Consider the following 19,177-nt stretch of genomic DNA (forward strand, 5'->3'; position numbering starts at 1 on the left):
TTTATCTAGCTTCGAAACGCCCATTCGGGCCGCCTAGCAATGCGGAAAGCCCTCGTCCCAACAGTGATATGAGAGACATTCCCCCAGCCACAAAGGAGCTGGAGGCCGGCGTTCACTGGAACGCAAGTGGTGTTGTAACAAACGCATTGGCCAGACGCCTGGGTGATATGGCACCTCGTGTCTGTACAGGTGGGGAACAGACATGTTATATTCGTTTCCACCTGTACCAGCAAACAGCCGTATCCTTCACTGCTGAAACAATTCTCGTACGACCGGGAATCCCTATTGGGAGTGAAGTGGCTAGGTATATATGCCCTCCACCGTTGCAGCCTATCATACTGTGAATGGGAATTATCCCGAGGAAGGGATAGGCAAATAGCCGGTGGTACGGAACCCGGATCGTAAGGAAGAGTGACTTGCTCGGGCGGTGGCTCGGAACATTGACAATGAACCACCGTTTGGGGAGTTCCCCAAAGCGGTGAAACAGAAAATAACCTAGACACAGCTGCGGGGTTCGGGTAGCAGACAACCCGTCCGTGGCCATACAAGTGGTGGTAAATCTGGTAGAAGTGATTCATACTACCCAGGTTTTCCTCAGTTTGGCCTTTAACTAAATTAAGTGTATCTCCCGATAACCTACGTTCTAGCTGTACTTCCCTTCTCACACGCCCCGTCCTCTCTCTCGTCCCTCTCGCTCTCTCACAATCTCTTCCTACGCTCTCCTGACGGTCTGATGTTACCTTTATCGCACCAATCTTAACACATCCAAAATCAAACTTACATGTACTCCAAAAACGAGGCAATGTCCATATAATGTTCCCTTCCCATCGCCGGGACCAGTGCAATTGCTTCATGACTCCTGCATTCTCCTTAACTTTGACGACCTTCCATGAGTCGATACCATGTCTTCGTATATGGGGGCAGCGAAGAACATCACCTTTGCATAGTTGATGTATCCTTGTAGATTGGTTGGGGTTACAAATATAGATAATATTCCCCTTTTCTATGTCCGTCGCCAATAACACTCCAAGCGAGGTGAGGCCAAATATCACACAGACGGTGCGTAGCCACCCCATCATGCTCCACACCTGTAAAATAGCACTGGAGAAGGGAGGCAGGTTAATCTGTCCAAGAAAATGAGGCCCGTTATCAGAACTCAACTGAGCTGGTCTACTGTACCGGGGAATGATTTCCCGCATCAGAACTTTAACCACAGTAGCAGCTTTATTATCGGTAGCCGGATATGCCTCAACCCATCTGCTGAACCCATCCACAATGACCAAAACATATTTGTAACATTGACACCTTATCAACTCAATGTAATCCATTTGGAGCGTCTCAAAGGGACCACTGGGCAATGGGGTTTGCCCCAACCCACAAGGGATACCTTTTCCGGTGTTATATTGCTGACAAATCAAACACCGATTGCTGATACTCTGGGCCAACCCCTGCATTTTAGGGTGCCACCAAGTGTCCAGCAACAAATCACTAGTCCCCCGAGCCCCACAATGAGTTGCAAAGTGTACACATTCGATGACCCATAAAGCCAGTACATCAGACATACAAGTCTGATGTGCTGGCGTGGTCCATAAAGAAGAAACAGAATCATATGTACAACCTAACCGTTTCCACATTTGTTTATCACTCTCAGGAGCGTCCTCCTGTAACCTTATGATGTCTTGGATGGTTGGCATTGACTTGTCAGAAGCAGACATATTTATAGTAGATCGTTTAGTCTGACTTAACATTTTAGGCACCATCACTTGCTGAATTTGCGCGGCTGTCCGCGCTGCACAATCTGCTTGTTCATTACCAACGTCAACTGGGGTCTAACCATTTGTGTGGGCAGCGCATTTAATAACTGAAATCTGCGCGGGCATAAGGAGGGCCTGCAGTAAGTCATTAACTAAACCCCGGTGGGATATTTGACCACACATAATCATGTCAGGTTGTTCTGACGAAATGTCACTCAAATCGACCCTTATTGTGGTAGTTTCCTGAATCAAGGCTAAACAGTCGTGGCCAGGTGCGTCTTCATGGACCACTAAGAAAACAGGCTGGATTGATAGTGGTACAGTGTTTAAATGTCAGACGTGGATTGTTCAAAAGTTATATCTCATACCTATTCTGACGAGCTGCGGTAAGATGCTGAGTCTGCAGTTGCCTCAGTAGTGCGATGACCGAGTGGGAGCTATACACCGTAATATCCTGTTGGAGGGTGAGAGCAAACAACGGCTATGCGATGGCATTGATTGAACGTAAATCCTGTACTAATCGGTACTGGTCTGGTTTGGCTGGTTTAGGCACAGCAAGTATGGGGGTGTTACATTCTGATTGGCAAGGGACCAAAATACCCTGTTGCAACAGCTCTTGGGTTAATTTGTCTATAGACGGAGCAGCTTGGGATTTCAGGGGGTATTGCCAAATGGAAGGTAGCTTTACATGATCCTTAATCGTTACCTTTAAAGGTGTAACATTTGTCTTTCCCACTTGTGATGGGTATTTCGCCCAGACCTGTGGATTGACATATTCCAAAACATCATGTCCCCAGTGATGCTGCAGTCGAGTGTTAACTGTTTCAGGGACCTCAAAATATTTTATGGCAGTGCCGTCCGGCATGACTTGAAGTGCGTACTCTGTTGGATCCGAATGATCCACTGCCCTCCTTAACATTTGCCCCAGATCCCTGCAATGGTACTGGTCGTGGACCTGACGTGTAATATGAGGGCTTACCGAAGCTGACTGTGGCCATAAATGTGGTGGTATTGTAACAAAATCGGCTGTACCTTCTTTTCCCGTGACTGTGGCTGTACCTTTGACTGGCCATTCGGTCCCAATTAATGGCCGGTATTTGTCCTCCAACTCCCTGTTTTGTCCGGTTCTGTCATAGGCCAGGGTAACGTGATGCAGTGACTGTTCAATGGCTAACGTCCACCACTGGGGGTGATAGAAATATAGCACTGTTGTCTCATCCTCCATGATTGGACCGTTACCCCTTCGTCTCCGTACTCTAGCTGCAGCTGGAAGATACACAGTAAATCTCGGGCCAACAAATTACTGTTCAATCCAGTAGTCACTACAAACTGATGATCTGCAGACTTATTCTCGCAAGTGACTGTCACAGGTTCAGAAATAGGATACTCACACACCTGTCCTTGGAACCCCGACAATTGCTGCGTGTGGTCGGATAATGGTAGTCGAAGTTCTGATTGCACAGAAGACATGGCTGCTCCAGTGTCGATTACAAATGAGTGACGTTAATCTCCAATCTGCAGAGAGATAATAGGTTCCCTGTCCGATTGGAGAGTCCTTATGACTAAATTAGCTAGTCAATCCTGTGTTGGGAAAGGGTTTGCGTGGGAGAAGTCAGTGTATCTCGTCTGTCCTCCCCTTGGTGGGTACCCCCTCCTTTGGGTCGGATAATCTCCTTCTGCTGCCTGTCTTTTAAAGGGGCATTCCTGTTGCCAGTGATCTGCACGGCCGCAATTAAAACATGCATTGCTCCCTCTATATCTGCCCCGTCCTATTCTCCCAGTAGACCAATGGCCCCTCAGAGGGGGCGTCGGTTGTAAAGCTGTTGGTGCATACGGTGGGCCATAAAAAGGAGCTGAGGGTCCCTTTGGGTGGGTTTGATATCCTCCCCCTCGCTGATCCACCCACCCAGAGTCACAATATTGGGGCTCCTGCTGGTAAACTACCATTTCTGCCGCTTGTTGGGGTCGCAGATCATCCTTTTTCATTACATACTCAGTCGTAACCTTTGTAACCGAGCCTCCTTCCTAGCCTACACTCTCCTTCCAATAAAATCTGACTGACCTTGCCATCTGGGAAGGGTCGTTCTCTGTCCAATTCATGTTATTACATTTCACAGCAGTAGCCACAGAAGGTGGTAGGAAATGCATTAACCTAGCACAACATTGAGGGGAATTCTGACATTTTGATATGGCAAGTCGCCTGACTGCCCACGGTAGATTTCATTAAAACGCTCCAGAAATTCCTCTGGCTCTTCAGTCTTCTTAGGTTTTAGGTCTAAGATAGCAGAAATATTTATGGGCTTTTGAAATGTGTTATTCAACGCATTCAGGATCTGTGTCCGTCTATCGTCGTCTAACGCATGGGCTTGCTGAAGTGCGGCGTGGCTAGCATAATTCAGGTGATTGGTATCTTCCTAATCGGCAACTGTCTCCGAGTCCCACCAGGGGGCACTCTAGCTATTTCCTCTGGTTCTTCCAAGACTTCGACGTCCCTCCCTGTCACTAGTGGGAGTTCTTTCTCTTCAAAATCATCTGTTGCAGCTCCCTTTGTTCTCAAAATTTGCAGTTTCCCCTTGGTTTGGAGGGATCTAGGTGGTATGCTTAATTGTTTCTGGTTAGGGCCAAGCCCTTCTCTCGCTGTCCGAGATCTGGTCCTAGAGCTAACTGGGCTTGCGGAACAGAGCTCCTCTTTCTCTACTGATCGTGAAGATGGTAAATCGGGACCCACACTATCAACCAAAAAGGGCTGGAGTTACTGGCATGATTGGAATCTGGGGAGCAGTGACTGGATATAAATTATTATACTCTGGTGGTTCTCGAATTAGTGCAGACAATGCTACAGGTGCAGTCAAAACTTTTACTGACATTTTTAAATTATTGAATTAATCATTTTCTGTCAATTCAAGGCCAGCCATTGAACTACGTAGCTCATCTTTTGTTTGACCGAGCCTTTCCTGTCTCTACTTGCGCGTTTTTTTTTCTTGGCAAAACGATTGAAAAGGTTCTAACAGTGTTCTTTTAAAACTTAAAAATGTTTGAAAATTCAAATTGAATTACTGCAACTTGCAAGCTTATCTCTGATCTCAACTCAGAACTAAATTTACGATTTGCTTAACACAAACTTGTATAACATTTACAACTTAATTAATTCTTTATCTTAACAATTTTTCTTGCAACGAGTTTTTCTTACATTCACAAAAATGTTGGCAAAGTCAACTATCATCTCCAGATTTACACTTTTTAAAATGGTGTCAATGATCTTCTTTAAGTTTCTATTAATTCACAAATATAATGAGATAAACATTATTTCAAGTAAGTAAAACTTAAGATTCTGGCAATTTCAATCAATTGCTTTCGAAAATAATAACTTTTATCAAAGAGGTGGAGAAACCCACTGGTTTCCTTTAATTAATTAAAAACGTAACTTTGCTGGAGTTCACTGACTCAAAGGAAAGGTATCCGATTACACTATAGGCTGCTGCTGTTATCTCAAGGCCTGAGTGAGAAGCACTGTCTGTCATCTTTAATTTTGGCTGCTGCTGTTAACCCTTTGAGAGACTTCTGCTTCAACCAATAAGCAGCATTCCCCACAATCTCAACTAGTCCTCAGAACTGCGCCCTTTGCCACTACAGCCCAAGGGTACAATTTTTTAGCTTAATCAACTATAGATTTAAAACACTCACACATGGAATTGAATCATCTTCAGATTTAAAAACACTTATACTTGACTGAACCTTCACTACTGAAGTCACATCAGCCATAAAAACACTTATACTTGACTGAACCTCCATCTACTGAAGTCACATCAGCCATAAAAACACTTATACTTGACTGAATCTCCATCTACTGAAGTCACATCAGCCATAAAAACACTTATACTTGGAATTGAATCATCTTTTAGATGTCCCATCAACCCAAAACCTAACCCAAGCCGAATCAACAATATGAAATCCCATCAATTAAATTTCTAATCCCCAGACTGACCTTTGATTTCATCGAGACGAGTTTTCTATACCAACCGCGAGTGACCAGACTAATCAGACGATAAGAAGAGGGGAACAATCAATGCGCGGTCATTTTCCAGCTGTACATTGTGGGCCCTTTTTCCCCATCCTCCTGTTCATAATCAGTCAAATTCAGATTTCGCAGTTGGTCAGAACCTTCTTGAGAAATCCCGGGTTTCGGCACTAATTGTCAAATCCCAAATCTCTTTACCCGTCAGTCTGGCCTCAATAAAAGTCGAGATGGATTTGCAGGTACAGCATTAGTTATTTTATTTGGCTTGCAAGCTTGATTCATCTCAGAGGCATAAGACACATCCAGTCTACTACACCCCGGAAAGCGAATGAACAAAGAGACAAAGGGATCTCTGCAAATCAATTCAAATGGTATCAAGTTTCACCTACACGATTCCCATAGGTCATCCTATACCCCTCCTGACCTAGTAAGACATTCTGATTGGCTCACTTCCAATCCCTTCCACTGGCCCCTATTACCCAGCATCATTTTCTCCTCCTTTGGTGAACAATTGTTCAATATAAAAGCAAATTACTGCGGATGTGAAATTTGAAAGAAAAAGGAGAAAAGATGGAAAATCTCAGCGGTTCTGGCAGCATCTGTGAAGAGAGAACTGAGCAATTTTTTCGACTCAGGGTCACTCTTAGGCAGAGCAAATCAGTTAATCATTCAATCGTTACACTCTGTTGTCGTTGCTATACATTTAAAATGTGCCTCCAGTTTTTCTTGAGGTAAATCCTATTATGCATTCAAAGGAAAATACCGCGGATGCTGCAAATCTGCAAGAGAAACTAAAACTGAGAGGGTAAAATCTTTAAAAATCTGAGGATATCCGTGGTGCCAGACACAGAGTTAAAGTTTCAAATGCGCGATATCCTTCTACAGGGCTGAAGCGAGGAGGAAATGCGATGGTGTAGGTGAGCAAAATTGAAGATGAGCGGAAAATGGGAGTTTAAAGGTTTGAAAAAGGTGCTTCAGCACACAAGGGAAAACAAGCTTTAAGGTTCATGTTGCAGCGATTGTGCCAACATCTTGTGCATTCACCATGAAATGTTGAGCATCACTCCAGCTGTTAATTGCCATTGAAGGCACTGCTGAAATTTGAACTCAGGATCTCCTGTTTACTAGACAGGCCCTTTAACCATCTAAGCCACAGCACCAGCATGCAAGCTTAGCATGCAAGTTTAGAACAGATTTCAATCATTTTGATTCAACATCAGTTTTCTTGCCATCTCATATGGGCCTTCCGAGTGCAAATTAAAACATTCTTTGGAACTGTAAAATTGCATTCATTACTGGAAATGCTGGATTTGTAGCAGTTCTGCATGGGATAAGTAAACAAACAGGAAATGATAGGTCGATCTGGGAAGTGAGTGAACATGACCAGAAATCTATTATGGTCTAATACAGGACAATGTCAGGAGAGAATTTTAACATGAACTGAAAATGAAGCAAACATCTAGACAATTCTCCATGGCTGTTGCACTTTAGCAAAGATGATATTGTCAGCGTTCTTCCATTTTCCCTGACCCGTTCTGCATTTTTTATTCTTCTTTTTTGTTGTTCACTGGGAAGCAAACGTCTTGAGCCAAAGTAAGAGCCCTGATAGGGACTTGAACGCTGGACCCTCATAATAAAAGTATGAAGCTCTACCGAATGAGCTATCATGGCCCAATCTTTGCTGGTTCTCATAATTTACTTCAACGTCTCATGAGGGATGTTTTGAATTTCCTTCTTTGGTGATGCAGCCTCTCCAGCTCATTTTACTCGCAGGCATAGCAGCAGCCTCCGTTTGTCTTCCTTTCACAAATTCTTCAGCTTGCACCAACTACTCGCTTCTCACCAGTGACTTGTGATGTGACATCAGTTGTTACCCACGGACCTGCACTGTCACTTCAAGGCTTTGAATGTTACGTTTAATTCGGTGAAATATAAGTGGGAAGCTACAAAGACACAGATTGTATTGTGAGAGAGAGTAAACGGTGTCATCTGGCGTTTGTTGTGGCAGAGTGTGAATGCAAGTAAGGTTAACCGGTCAAGTTGCAAAGTGTCAAAATCTCAAAGTTTTTGGGTGGAAATAGATTTGTCAGCACCAAATCTTCATGCAAAACGGACCGCTATTTCTCCCGCCCGAATTGTTCTTGCTAACGTACAGCAACAGAAATAGTTCAATATTAAAGCAAATTACTGCGGACGTGAAATCTCAAAGAAAAAGGGGAAAAGATGGAAAATCTCAGCGGTTCTGGCGGCATCTGGGAAGAGAGAACTGAGCAATTTTTTCGACTCAGGGTGACTCTTTGGCAGAGCAAATCAGTTAATCATTCAATCGTTACACTCTGTTGTCGTTGCTATACTTTTAAAATGTTCCTCCAGGTTTTCTTGAGGTAAATCCTATTATGCATTCAAAGGAAAATACCGCGGATGCTGCAAATCTGCAAGAGAAACTAAAAGTGAGAGGATAAATTCTTTTAAATTCTGAGGTTATCCGTGGTGCCAGACACAGAGTTAAAGTTTCAAATGCGCGATATCCTTCTACAAGGCTGAAGCGAGGAGGAAATGCGATGGTGTAGGTGAGCAAAATTGAAGATGAGCGGAAAATGTGAGTTTAAAGGTTTGAAAAAACTGCTTCAGCACACAAGGGAAAGCAAGCTTTAACGTTCATGTTGCAGGGCTTGTGCCAACATTTTCTGCATTCACCATGAAATGTTGAGCATCACTCCAGCTGTTAATTTCCATTGAAAGTACTGCTGAGATTTAAACTCAGTATCTCTTGTTTACTAGACAGGCGCTTTCACCATCTAAGCCACAGCATCAGCATGCAGGGTTTGCGTGCAAGTTTAGAACAGATTTCAATCATTTTGATTCAACATCAGTTTTCCTGACATCTCATACGGGCTTTCCGAGTGCAAATTAAAATATTTATTGGCACTAGTCTTTGAAACTGTAAAATTACATTTATTACTGGAAATGCTGAATTTGTAGCAGTTCTGCATGGGATAAGTAAACAAACTTAGGTGGATTGGCCATGATATATTGCCCTTAGTGTCCAAAATTGCCCTTAGAGTGTTGGGAGGGGTTACTGGGTTATGGGGATAGGGTGAGGTGTTGACCTTGGGTAGGGTGCTCTTTCCAAGAGCCGGTGCAGACTCGATGGGCCGAATGGCCTCCTTCTGCACTGTAAATTCTATGATAATCTAGGAAACAGGAAATGCTTGGTCGAATTGGGAAGTGAGTGAACATGAACAGAAATCTATTGTGGTATAATACAGGACAATGTCAGGAGAGAATCTTAACATGAACTGAAAATGTAGCAAACGTCTTGACAATTCTCCCTGGCTGTTGCAATTTAGCAAAGATGATATTGTCACCGTTCTTCCATTTTCCCTGACCGGTTCTGCATTCTTTATTCATTTTTTTTGTTGTTCATTGGGAAGCAAACGTCTTGAGCCAAAGTAAGAGCCCTGATAGGGACTTGAACGCTGGACCCTCATATTAAAATTCTGAAGCTCTACCGGATGAGCTACCAAGGCCTAATCTTTGCTGGTTCTCATAAGTTACTTCAAAGTCTCATGAGGGATGTTTTGAATTTCCTTCTTTGGTGATGCAGCCTCTCCAGCTCATTTTACTCGCAGGCATTGCAGCAGCCTCCGTTTGGCTTCCTTTCTCAAATTCTTCAGCTTGCACCAACTACTCGCTTCTTACCAGTGACTTGTGATGTGACATCAGTTGTTACCCACGGACCTGCACTGTCACTTCAAGGATTTGAAGATTACATTTAATTCGGTGAAATATAAGTGGGAAGCTACAAAGACACAGATTGTATTGTGAGAGAGAGTAAAGGGTGTCATCTGGTGTTTGTTGTGGCAGAGTGTGAATGCAAGTAAGGTTAACCGGTCAAGTTGCAAAGAGTCAAAATCTCAAAGTTTTTGGGTGGAAATAGATTTGTCAGCACCAAATCTTCATGCAAAACGGACCGCTATTTCTCCCGCCCGAATTGTTCTTGCTAACGTACAGCAACAGAAATTGTTCAATATAAAAGCAAATTACTGCGGATGTGAAATCTCAAAGAAAAAGGGGAAAAGATGCAAAATCTCAGCGGTTCTGGCAGCATCTGTGAAGAGAGAACCGCGCAATTTCTTCGACTCAGAGTCACTTTTAGGCAGAGCAAATCGGTTAATCATTCAATCGTTACACTCTGTTGTCGTTGCTATCCATTTAAAATGTTCCTCCAGGTTTTCTTGAGGTAAATCCTATTATGCAATCAAAGGAAAATACCGCGGATGCTGCAGATCTGCAAGAGAAACTGAAAGTGAGAGGATAAAATGTTTAAAAATCTGAGGATATCCGTGGTGCCAGACACAGAGTTAAAATTTCAAATGCGCGATATCCTTCTACAGGGCTGAAGCGAGGAGGAAATGCGATTGTGTAGGTGAGCAAAATTGAAGATGAGCGGAAAATGGGAGTTAAAAGATTTGAAAAAAGTGCTTCAGCACACAAGGGAAAACAAGCTTTAAGGTTGGTGTTGCAGGGATTGTGCCAACATTTTCTGCATTCACCATGAAATGTTGAGCATCACTCCAGCTGTTAATTTCCATTGAAGGCACTGCTGAGATTTGAACTTAGAGATCTCCTGTTTACTCGACACGTACTTTAACCATCTAAGCCACAGCACCAGTATGCAAGCTTTGCGTGCAAGTTTAGAACAGATTTCAATCATTTTGATTCAACATCAGTTTTCCTGACATCTCATACGGGCCTTTCGAGTGCAAATTAAAATATATTGCCTTTAGTGGCCTGGGAGATCCCCTCGGGTGCCATTAAGACTGGTCCACTTTGTGGAAACCAATACCAAATGGCATCCTGGCGAGGTCTCCCAGGTGTGGCCGTTAGGTTTCTGGTGCTGGGAAAATCCCACGAATGCATATGGCTCATTTTAATATGCAGGTCTGGATCACGCCCAGTGAATCCAGATCGTGATGTTTCATTAAATCCTGCGAGGCATTCCGAGTATCGTAAATGTCGCGAGAGGCCTTTGCGAGATTCAACGACCTCATCCCGTCGCCAAATCGGGCACGACGAGGCTGCTAACTCGCACCTTGAAACCTATTCTCAAAACATTGCGACTGCATTATAAATACAGGATTACTTTTCTTAATTTACAGTTTCGCAATAATATTCATTGAATTCTTCCGTTGCCAGTAACTAATCTGGTTTCTGTCGACCTTTGTCATTTTGTTTTGTCTTTAGACTACTCCCTGTGTCAGTTCAGCAGGGTAGAAGTGCTTTTTTATTTCAGACAAATTGGGCAATGCTTTGATTTTTTTTTTTCTAACCATTGCATTAGTTCATTGAACACAGTCTTATTGTACTGGTAGACCTGAGATTGCCCTCGGGCACAGAGGATGGCACATGATCTTTGCCCTCAGCAGTGTCACACTATTTTGTGTTTTAATTAGTTTAATGAAGAAGTCGCCAGACAACTGGTTACTGGGAAGTCTTGAAAATCATATTTTAGCAGTGGTGGTTTTGAAATGTTTATACATGTTGCTGTAATGCGGATGTTAACATTGCATATTCTACTTCTAGTTACTTGAAGCAGTTACTTCTCAATTTTGCTGTTACAAAAATTAAACCCCATCCTGAATTATCCCAGACAAACTTTGTCCCAAAATTCCAACAATGATTATTGCATGTGAAATGTCCAGGTATGAATGTCCCCTTGGAGTAATTCCTCACTCTCCTCTAGAAGATGCTGTGGCCCTTGGTCAATGTCTCCCCACTCAATCAGTTCACAATAGGGCATTGAACACCGGAAGACTGAAATCCATTCCCAACCTGAGCAATAGTGCCCAAAGGTCTGCAACCCCTACTTACTGGTTCTAAAAGATAATTACAATGACAATTAATCAGCATTTGTTTCCAGTGCTTGTAGTGATATCACTTTAAAAATAAATATTGGGTGCGATTTAACGGAAATGAAATAGAGTCCCATTTTGAGCGCGACTAGCCGGGTGTTTCCCCGCACTGGCAGCGCTGAGAGCAACCCCGCTATTAAACGAGGATATCCAACCAAGGACACTATTGCTCAGTCCTCTCTTAGTCCCATTTCCTACAATAACGAGCTCCTATCGCCAGTGCTGGAAAAAAATCAAGGTGCCATTTTTCAATGACATCCCAATACCTTGAACCCCTCATCGCGACCTCCAGACCCCACAACTCCAATACAAGGGGCCATCGAGCCTCCCACCTCAAAAGGGCAGACACCCCCAGGCCCGATCCCTGGCACAGGCAAAATTCCAACCAGGCACCTTGGCACTGCCAACTTTGAACCTTGGCAGTGTCCCTGTCAGGTGTAGTGATGGCACCCAGGTAGAACTACCAGGATGCCCAGATGGAGTGCCAGGCTGGCAGTGTTAAGGTGCCCATATGACAGCAGTGCCAGGGTACCATTCCGCCCAGAGGCTGACCACCCAGGAACCTCCGATCACCTTGGGGACCCCCCTGAAAATGCTATTCCGCAGGACCCACGTTTTTGGAGACCAGTGCTAAATGGTGCCCGCCCGGGGTCTCCGAGGTGAGGGGATTCAATCCCGGACACTTGGTAGATCTGGCTGTAAACATTACTATATTTTTTAAAATTTCCAATTAAGGGACAATTTATCATGGTCAATCCACCTACCCTACACATCTTTTGGGTTGTGGGGGTGAGCCCCATGCAGACACGGGGAGAATGTGCAAACTCCACACGGACAGTGGCGCAGGGCTGGGATCGAACCCGGTTGCTCGACGCCATAAGACAGCTAATAACTGTTGGAATCTGGGGGGCTGGATTTTATGGTTTCCTCCCTACCCTGAAGCTGTCCACAATTATATAGGGGCGGGCTAGCTTAGGCCTCACGCTAGTGAGGCCATTAAGTGGTGGGAGAGTTCAGGAGCAGGAGGGGGAGCTAGGCAGAACAATTTGCTTGGACCCTGGCAGGAATGTGAGATGGAGAAGTTGCGCTCTCAATGGCCCCCTTTCCATAACCGGCACCTTCCACTATGACGCCCCCCCCGCCCCCCCCCCCCGCCCCATGTCGCCAGGTCTGACTTCTAAGGTTGCTTTGTCGCCCTGGGCTTTGCCTCCCTCCCACCGCCGCACTTACCTGGTTCTGGGCTCCAGAATTAGGTTTTGGGGACTGCTGGTAATCCCAATCCTGGCCACCATTGTTACTGGCGATGCTAGGACTAAGCTGTGGGCTAAGCAGATTGGCTGGCAGCTCTTTGAGGTAGGACTTCCATCTGAGGGAGGGGAAACCCCACCACCTGAAAAATCCCATTGAAGGTCTTTAATATCCGCTTGAACTAAGTGCAAGCAAAGAGTGGTGGCTGGGGGCGGTGGGGGGGGAAACAAATCCTGGCCTTGTCGGTGATGCAAACATCCCATGAAAGATAAAAAGATGGCACCTGCACAAAAGGCAGCACTCCGCATTGGACTGTTGGCCTAGACTTGTGTTCAGTTCTTCATGTTTCTTCATGGGGCAGTGCGGTGGCACAGATGTTAGCACTGCTGCTTCACTGTGTCAGGACCCGGGTTCAATTCCGGCCTTGGGTGACTATACGCTTTTTGCTATGTCTCTGTGGGTTTCCTCCGGGCGTTCCGGTTTCCTCCCACAGTCCAAATATGTGCAGGTTAGGTGCATTGGCCATGCTAAAGTTGCGCCTTAGTGTCCAGGAATGGGCAGGTGGAAACCAGAATGTTAACTTAGAAGGTATAATAACTGAATATAAGAATTGGCAAGTCATGTTGCAGCTGTATAGAACCTTAGTTAGGCCACACTTGGAGTATAGTGTTCAATTCTGGTCGCCACACTACCAGAAGGATGTGGAGGCTTTAGAGAGAGTGCAGAAGAGATTTACCAGAATGTTGCCTGGTATGGAGGGCATTAGCTATGAAGAGCGGTTGAATAAACTCGGTTTGTTCTCACTGGAACGAAGGAGGTTGAGGGGCGACCTGATAGAGGTCTACAAAATTATGAGGGGCATAGACAGAGTGGATAGTCAGAGGCTTTTCCCCGGGGTAGTGGGGTCAAGGTTTAGAGTAGATGTACGAGGCAAGTTTTTTACACAGAGGGTAGTGTGTGCCTGGAACTCGCTACCGGAGGAGGTGGTGGAAGCAGGGACGATAGTGACGTTTAAGGGGCATCTTGACAAATACATGAATAGAATGGTAATAGAGGGATACGGACCCAGGAAATGTAGAAGATTGTAGTTTAGTCGGGCAGCATGGTCGGCACGGGCTTGGAGGGCCGAAGGGCCTGTTCCTGTGCTGTACATTTCTTTGTTCTTTGTTCTTTGTATTCATGGGCACTGGTCATTGGAACTGTAAAATTGCATTTATTACTGGAAATGCTGGATTTGTAGCAGATCTGCATGGGATAAGTAAACAAACAGGGAATGATTGGTCGAACTGGGAAGTGAGTGAACATGACCAGAAATCTATTGTGGTATAATACAGAACAATGTAAGGAGAGAATTTTAACATGAACTGAAAATGTAGCAAACTTGTTGACAATTCTCAATGGCTGTTGCACTTTAGCAAAGATGATATTGTCACCGTTCTTCCATTTTACCTGACCTGTTCTGCATTCGTTATTCATCTTTTTTCTTGTTCACTGGGAAGCAAACGTCTTGAGCCAAAGTAGGAGCCCTGATAGGGACTTGAATGCTGGACCCTCATAATAAAAGTCTGAAGCTCTACCGAATGAGCTACCAAGGTCTAATCTTTGCTGGTTCTCACAAGTTACGTCAAAGTCTCATGAGGGATGTTTTGAATTTCCTTCTTTGGTGATGCAGCTTCTCCAGCTCATTTTACTCGCAGGCAGAGCAGCAGCCTCCGTTTGGCTTCCTTTCACAAATTCTTCAGCTTGCACCAACTAATCGCTTCTTACCAGTGACTTGTGATGTGACATCAGTTGTGGGAAGAGGGAAGCTACAAAGACACAGATTGTGTTGTGAGAGAGAGTAAAGGGTGTCATCTGGTGTTTGTTGCGGCATAGTGTGAACGCAAGTAAGCTCATCCGGTGAAGTAGCAAATTGTGTGAATCGCAAAGCTTCAGGGTGCAAATCGATCTTACAGCACCATATCTTTATTCAAAACACTCCATCATTTCTCCCACCCGACTCTTGCTAATGTGCAGCAACATAAATCGTACAATAGAAAAGCAAATTACTGCGGATGTGATATCTGAAGGAAAAATAGGAAATGATGGAAAATCTCAGCGGGTCAGGCAGTAGCTCTGAAGAGAGAACCGAGCAAACGCTTGGAGTCTGGGTCACTCTTAAGAGAGTAAATCATTTAATCATTCAATCGTTGCTCACTAAGATCACTGACAAAGATTCAACATGTTCCTTCTGGATTTCCTGAGGTAAATCCTGTCATGCATTCAAAGGAAAATACTGCTGATGCTGCAAATATGCGTGAGAAACTAAAAATAAGAGGATTCGAGCAAGGGAAATCTGAGTATATCTGTGGAGCCAGACACAAACATAAGGTTGCAAATCCTTGTGATCACTTTTCAGAGCCGAAGCGAGGAGGAAATGCGATGGAGTAGGTGAGCAAAATTGAAGTTTAGCGGGAATGGGAGCTGAAAGATTTGCAAAAAGTGTGATAGAGAACAAGCTTCAAGGTTGGTCCAGCAGGGATTTTGCCAGAGTTTCCTACCTTCACCATAAAGAATCTCTTCTCAACCTACTTGCTTTGATCAAAAAGCATGAAGGTACTGCTGAGATTTGAATTCAGGACATCCTGTTTACAAGGCAGGGACTTTAACCATCTAAGCCACAACACCAATCGACAATTTAGATTTGCAAGTTTAGAACAGATTCCCATCATTTTAATTCAACATTAGTTTTTTTGATTTCTCATGTGGGCATTGAGAGGGCAAATTGTACCAATGCATTTAATTCTGGAAGAAATTAATTCATAGCAGTTCTGTAGGGAAGAAGTAAACAAACAGGAAATACTTGGCGAGTTGGGAAGTGAGTGAAAATGACCTGAAAACTATAGGCTTATAATGCAGGACAAGCCGAGTTTTAACAGAAACTGAAAACGGAGCAAAATTGTTGAAAAATCTCGATGGGGGTTGCAATTTGGCAGCAGCCTCCGTTTATCTTCCTTTCGCAAATTCTTCAGCTTGCACCAACTACTCGCTTCTTACCAGTGACTTGTGATGTGACATCAGTTGTTACCCCCGGACCTGCACTGTCACTTCAAGGCTTTGAAGATTACGTTTAATTTCGTGAAATTTAAGTGGGAAGCTACAAAGACACAGATTGTATTGTGAGAGAGAGTAAAGGGTGTCATCTGGTGTTTGTTGTGGCAGAGTGTGAATGCAAGTAAGGTTAACCAGTCAAGTTGCAAAGTGTCAAAATCTCAAAGTTTCTGGGTGGCAATAGATTTGTCAGCACCAAATCTTCATGCAAAACGGACCGCTATTTCTCCCGCCCGAATTGTTCTTGCTAACGTACAGCAACAGAAATTGTTCAATATAAAAGCAAATTACTGCGGATGTGAAATCTGAAAGAAAAAGGAGAAAAGATGGAAAATCTCAGCGGTTCTGGCGGCATCTGTGAAGAGAGAACTGAGCAATTTTTTCGACTCAGGGTCACTCAGGGTCACTCTTAGGCAGAGCAAATCAGTTAATCATTCAATCATTCAATCGTTACACTCTGTTGTCGTTGCTATACTTTTAAAATGTTCCTCCAGGTTTTCTTGAGGTAAATCCTATTATGCATTCAAAGGAAGATGCTGCAAATCTGCAAGAGAAACTAAAAGTGAGAGGATAAAATCTTTAAAATTCGGAGGGTATCCGTGGTGCCAGACACAGAGTTAAAGTTTCAAATGCGCGTGATCCTTCTACAAGGCTGAAGCGAGGAGGAAATGCGATGGTGTAGGTGAGAAAAATTGAAGATGAGCGGAAAATGTGAGTTTACAGGTTTGAAAAAAGTGCTTCAGCACACAAGGGAAAACAAGCTTTAAGGTTCGCGTTGCAGGGATTGTGCCAGCATTCACCATGAAATTTTGAGCATCACTCCAGCTGTGAATTTCCATTGAAGGCACTGTTGAGATTTGAACTCAAGATTTCCTATTTACTAGACAGGCGCTTGAACCATCTAAGCCACAGCACCATCATGCAAGCTTAGCGTGCAAGTTTAGAACAGATTTCAATCATTTTGATTCAACATCAGTTTTCCTGACATCTCATACGGGCCTTCCGAGTGCAAATTAAAATATTCATTGGCACTGGTCTTTGAAACTGTAAAATTGCATTTATTACTGGAAATGCTGGATTTGCAGCAGTGTTGCATGGGATAAGTGAACAAACAGGAAATGATTGGTCGAACTGGGAAGTGAGGGAACATGACCAGAAATCGATTGTGGTATAATACAGGACAATGTCAGGAGAGAATTTTAACATGAACTGAAAATGAAGCAAACTTCTTGACAATTCTCCATGGCTGTTGCACTTTAGGAAAGATGATATTGTCACCGTTCTTCCAATTTCCCTGAACCGTTCTGCATTCTTTATTCTTCTTTTCTGTTGTTCATTGGGAAGCAAACGTCTTGAGCCAAAGTAAGAGCCCTGATAGGGACTTAAACGCTGGACCCTCATATTAAAATTCCGAAGCTCTATCAAATGAGCTACCAAGGCCTAATCTTTGCTGGTTCTCTAAGTTACTTCAAAGTCTCATGAGGGATGTTTTGAATTTCCTTCTTTGGTGATGCAGCCTCTCCAGCTCATTTTACTCGCAGGCATAGCAGCAGCCTCCGTTTGGCTTCCTGTCACAAATTCTTCAGCTTGCACCAACTACTCGCTTCTTACCAGTCACTTGTGATGTGACAACAGCTGTCACCCCCGGACCTGCACTGTCACTTCAAGGCTTTGAAGATTAAGTTTAATTCGGTGAAATATAAGTGGGAAGCTACAAAGACACAGATTGTATTGTGAGAGAGAGTAAAGGGTGTCATCTGGTGTTTGTTGTTGCAGAGTGTGAATGCATAAGGTTAACCGGTCAAGTTGCAAAGTGTCAAAATCTCAAGGTTTTTGGGTGGGAATAGATTCGTCAGCGCCAAATCTTCATGCAAAACGGACCGCTATTTCTCCCGCCCGAATTGTTCTTGCTAACGTACAGCAACAGAAATTGTTCAATATTAAAGCAAATTACTGCGGATGTGAAATCTCAAAGAAAAAGGGGAAAAGATGGAAAATCTCAGCGGTTCTGGCGGCATCTGGGAAGAGAGAACTGAGCAATTTTTTCGACTCAGGGTCACTCTTCGGCAGAGCAAATCAGTTAATCATTCAATCGTTACACTCTGTTGTCGTTGCTATACTTTTAAAATGTTCCTCCAGGTTTTCTTGAGGTAAATCCTATTGTGCATTCAAAGGAAAATACCGCGGATGCTGCAAATCTGCAAGAGAAACTAAAAGTGAGAGGATAAAATCTTTAAAAATCTGAGGATATCCGTGGTGCCAGACACAGAGTTAAAGTTTCAAATGCGCGATATCCATCTACAAGGCTGAAGCGAGGAGGAAATGCGATGGTGTAGGTGAGCAAAATTGAAGATGAGTTGAAAATAGGAGTTAAAAGGTGCTTCAGCACACAAGGGAAAACAAGCTTTAAGGTTCGTGTTGCAGGAATTGTGCCAACATTTTCTGCATTCACCTTGAAATGTTGAGCATCAGTCCAGCTGTTAATTTCCATTGAAAGTACTGCTGAGATTTGAACTCAGGATCTCCTGTTTACTAGACAGGCGCTTTAACCATCTAAGCCACAGCACCAGCAAGCAAGCTTAGCGTGCAAGTTTAGAACAGATTTCAATCATTTTGATTCAACATCAGTTTTCCTGACATCTCATACGGGCCTTGCGAGTGCAAATTAAAATATTCATTGGCACGAGTCTTTGAAACTGTAAAATTGCATTTATTACTGGAAATGCTGAATTTGTAGCAGTTCTGCATGGGATAAGTAAACAAACTTAGGTGGATTGGCCATGATAAATTGCCCTTAGTGTCCAAAATTGCCCTTAGAGTGTTGGGTGGGGTTACTGGGTTATGGGGATAGGGTGAGGTGTTGACCTTGGGTAGGGTGCTCTTTCCAAGAGCCGGTGCAGACTCGATGGGCCGAATGGCCTCCTTCTGCACTGTAAATTCTATGATAATCTAGGAAACAGGAAATGCTTGGTCGAATTGGGAAGTGAGTGAACATGAACAGAAATCTATTGTGGTATAATACAGGACAATGTCAGGAGAGAATTTTAACATGAACTGAAAATGTAGCAAACATCTTGACAATTCTCCCTGGCTGTTGCACTTTAGCAAAGATGATATTGTCACCGTTCTTCCATTTTCCCTGACCGGTTCTC

At 43.8% G+C, this 19,177-nt stretch overlaps 1 non-coding gene across 1 annotated transcript; it reads right to left on the bottom strand.

The window, feature by feature from the left end:
• Positions 1-18,519: 18,519 nt before the first annotated feature.
• trnat-agu (transfer RNA threonine (anticodon AGU)) lies at positions 18,520-18,593 on the bottom strand. The gene has a single exon. It is a non-coding gene; the product is annotated as a tRNA-Thr (tRNA).
• Positions 18,594-19,177: the final 584 nt, after the last annotated feature.

The sequence above is a fragment of the Scyliorhinus torazame genome, chromosome 4 (genome assembly GCF_047496885.1).
Source record: "Scyliorhinus torazame isolate Kashiwa2021f chromosome 4, sScyTor2.1, whole genome shotgun sequence".
Lineage (NCBI taxonomy): Eukaryota > Metazoa > Chordata > Chondrichthyes > Carcharhiniformes > Scyliorhinidae > Scyliorhinus > Scyliorhinus torazame.